This window comes from Nicotiana attenuata, unplaced genomic scaffold, assembly GCF_001879085.1.
Source record: "Nicotiana attenuata strain UT unplaced genomic scaffold, NIATTr2, whole genome shotgun sequence".
Lineage (NCBI taxonomy): Eukaryota > Viridiplantae > Streptophyta > Magnoliopsida > Solanales > Solanaceae > Nicotiana > Nicotiana attenuata.
Genome location: NW_017671730.1, coordinates 193,449 through 198,023, shown reverse-complemented (window position 1 = coordinate 198,023; position 4,575 = coordinate 193,449).

The window sequence follows — 4,575 nt, the reverse complement described above, 5'->3', positions numbered from 1 at the left end:
TTTTTTCATTGTATTTCAATGTATCTCACTGTATTCCATGTATTTCATTATATTCACTGTCTTTTTTTTTATTGTATTTCAATGTATCTTGCTGTATTCCATGTATTTTATTGTATTGACTGTCTCGCTGTATTCCATGAATGTATTCATATATTTTTTTAATTAATATAATTTATGTATTCAGATGTATATATGTATTCAAATATACTTGCAGTATGTATTCATATATTTTTGCACTATAGATGACCTGCTATACTTCATGAATTCAATGTATTTTTATGTATTTAATTTTACTCAATGTAATTATATGATTTCAATATATAAATCTATTTGTAAAGATACCACTAAAAAATATTTTAGTAAAGATACCACTAAAAAAAAGAAAGGATGGATTGAATCTCTTAAGATTGCTCTATTTTTGGGGTGTTTTTCGGCTGAGAATCTTTTCTATAACCGGACATACAAAATCTTTGTGTTATAATTGAGTTTGTTGAGTTATATTAGGAGTCTATCGCGTTAATTGATTCACTTACCATTTTTAAACAGCTAAAGACCCTTTTTTCGCAAAAATCCGTTACTGTATTCACGAATACAGCTCGCGGATACAGTCGAATACAATCTCTGCTTAGCTGGCCTCCCATGTTTTTCGCCCAGTGTTGCTACTATATTCATGAATACAGTAGCAAAAATAAATCAAATACAGTCTATAACAACTGAAAACATAGCTATAGGAAGTAATTTAGTAAATGGTAGCTATAACAAGCTAATAATCACTAAACATAGTGATTTCTGAAAATTTCTCTTTTTGTTTAGTGGTGAGGTAACATCATCGATCTATTCATAAACTTATTTACCTTAATTTCATTACCGCAAGTAGGAGTGGCAAGCGGGCGGGTCGGATTGCCAATTGTTCAGGTCGAGATGGGTAATAAAAAAAATAATAAATTATCCGACATGACCCATATTTAATACGGATAAAAAATGGGTTAACCGGCAGATAATATAGGTAACCATATTATCCATGACTCCTTGAATATGATCACTTTTGGGACAATTCCTAGTCTCCCAAAATTGAGGAACCCCCAATTTGAGATTTTACAAATGTAAAAGTTAAACACATTAGTTATCCATTGGTTATCCATTTTCTAAATGGATAATATGGTTCTTATCCATATTTGATCCATTTTTAAAAAGTTTATTATCCAACTCATTTTTAGTGGATAATATGGGTGGGTAACTGTTTTGTTTTAACCATTTTGCCACCTCTAACCGGAGTAGTGAATACTTGTAACCGGAGTAAACAAGATATCAACCTAAAAAGCTTATTAGGCCTCCTCTTTTTTCATGACACTAAAAAAAGGGCAGCCCGGGGCACTAAGCTCCCGCTATCCGGGGGTCCGTGGAAGAGTCAGTCCACAAGGATCTATTCTACGCAGCCTTATGACTAACGGTGTTCATGGTTCGGTTTGGATCAGTTTTTCCCTAAAAAGAAACCAAACCAAGTAAGTCGGTCTTTCAAATATTAGAACCAAACCAAACCAATTAAGTCGGTTTTTTCTCGATTCGGTTTAAGCCGATTTTTCGGTTTTTCGGTTTTTTCGGTTATTTGTCGGTTTTTTCTTAAATATAAGACATACACTACCAAACACATATTCCGGAGACCACATTTTCAACGTAACACTATCAAATCAATTGCCCTTTGAGAAATCTATTATTTACCAAGATATATTGATGATAATTGAATCAAATAGTGATGAATACTCAATTAAAAATATATTATTTTTAACACGAAATGGATTCTTACACTTAACAAAAGAAAACTACCAATCAAACTAGAATGTAAAGGTAAAGAACTATACTAAAAGTGCAAACTATTAACATTTACCATTAAATTTTTGAAACTTTATATAAAAATATACATATATATAGGTGTAATAATAAATTTGAAATAGTTACTCCTATTGTCGATTTGGTTTGGTTTTTTTCTGATTAAAACCAAAACCAAACCAAATTGGATCTGTTTTTAAAATTCAAACCCAAAACCAAACCAAACCAGAAAGTATCAGTTTTTTTGGTCGGTTTTGTTTGGTTTTCGGTTTGGTTCGATTTTTCGAGTTTTTATGAACACCCCTACTTATGACATCACATGATATTCAAGAAAATCTCTTCTACTTAAGTATACACGCAGAGCTTATCCGGATTAGTTATTCTCCTAGGATAAGTTTAATTATAAGTCACATCTAATGCTACTATGAACTACTAAAGCAGTATCCTCATGATAAACTATTAAATACAAGGATATATCAAGAACTTACCTTTCTGATTTACATCCCTTTAGAAAAGCTTCATTAAAGATATAAAGAAAGTGCAAAATGATGGTGCAAGTTGTTCTCAACAAATTAACCATAATGAAAATTTTCGATTCTATTTTGTGATGAATAGAGTAATTTGTAACGCGGATTTGCACAAAAATATATTTAAAAAATATTCAGGGGCTCGAGAAAATCTCTGTGGAAGTGTTTTCTGAAAAGTCTTAAACAAAAAGCTTTTGGACACTTGTTACTTTTAAGAACATTTTTCTTCTCACAAAACCCGCTTAACAAAGTTGCTTTTAGAAACCAAAAGGGTTTCGATCAAAATTTCTCGAGAATATTTATTTTTCTTTTTGAAGGAAATTAACAATCACATTGCAAAAAATTTCAAATAAGTCCTAGCTTTTACAAAGACAGAGCACTGCTGTTGACGTGTGAGGGGGAATAGAGCTATTCATGTAACAAAAGACTAGTTGGGAAACTCCATATATCAACCCATGTGAATTCACAACGTAAACTTGACGGTTTAATCTTTTTGTTTTTACTTTTGCACCCACCGCACCTTTAAATTTATGAGTTCAAAGCGTAATATTTATTATAATTTTAATAATTCTAACATATATTTATCTAAGATCAGTATAAAATGCTGACTTCAACTAAACACATACTTACATTATAGCTACCTCAACCAAAAGTATGAGAAGTTTTTCTTCGTTAGTGAGACAGGGCAAGACAACAAAACTAGCTACCTCAATTTTCCGAATTAGGACGACTTGACTCTTCGAGTCTTGAAGATTGAATGTTTAGACTTTAAGTGTTACGTGAAAAATAGGTAACGTCCAAATGGTCGGCAGCTTATGATTGAGATGTTGAAATATTTGCTTGGTGCTATAAGCTCTGCACGGCACATAATAAAAGAGAAATAATGAAGAAAAACATCACATGGATAGGATCTATATTGTGCCGCCTGAATTAATTGCTTAAGACAAAGAAAGAAAGAAAGACGGTTCATAAAATTGACAACAACAAATGGAGATAGTCACCGTCTAATGACTGTTGAAGCAACGGAGATTTTAATAGAAAGAATTACAAAAAAATACACATGACTTTACACCATAATAAAAAATGGCCCATATTTTTAAGTTTTATCCTATCTAGCCTAAATTGTACATATTTTGAAAGCATTAGGAAATTCAAAATCTGTGTTCTTACAACCATTGCTTCTAAAAGCTATGAAGTTAAATCTCACAACCATTGCTTTCACTCTCTGTTCTTCTCACATCTTCTACATATGCTTCAAGGGGCCGTATATTTTTTGCTTCTCCCCTTATTTGCAATGTCAGAAAATTGAAGAGTAGAAGTCCACCATTGAAGGCCATTCAAAGCTTTGCTTTCGAAAATAGGATTTTTTGAGTTTGTTAGTGTTTGGATTGTGTGTTGTTCCAATTGATTGAAAATATCAAAAGGAGTTCAAAATTTAAATTTGAAGTGATTTGGAGTAGATTTGAGCAAGATTTGTGTTAAATTTCAGAAAAGACGCAAGGTAGAAGACGAAGTCAGTTTTTGTATAATTTTGTATAATCTTGTATAAAAGTGTATATGAGTGTATAAACACATCTTATACACTATTATACACTTTTATACACCTTTATACAAGCGTCTGTAGACGAACTTCTTCCATGATTTTCAGTTACAATTCTTGTTCAAAACCAGTCCAAATCTTCATTAAATGACTTCAAATTTTATATACAACCTCCTTATACTATTTCTAACAAGTCTAAATAACACCCACTCTAAATTTCTCACAAATCAAATTCGAAATTTAAACCCACATATTTAAGCTTGTTAAAAATCTAATTTTCACCACCCAAATGGATTTGGTTTGTTGAACTATATTCGAATCACAGTTACTGATTCAAAAATTAACTTAAAAGCTTGAGCAATCTTTTTTAAAAATTAAATAGTAATTTCGAGAATCTATTGGAGTTGAATGTTGTGTAGTAGCCTATTATTTTTGGGCTAGTCGGTTGTAAATTAAAATATGGGCTATAAAATTGAAAAGTAGGAGTCCAGTTATTTTTATGTGAAATTTTCCCACTTTAATATTTGTACTGGATTCTTATGCCGTCACACATTAAAACATACATACTTTTCTTCGCCTATAATACGAGTTGCACTCTCTTCTTGCTTGTGGTACATTGCCATACCCTCTTACCTAAGGCATACCACCTTAATTAAGTACACATATACGGTTGTCTCTTAG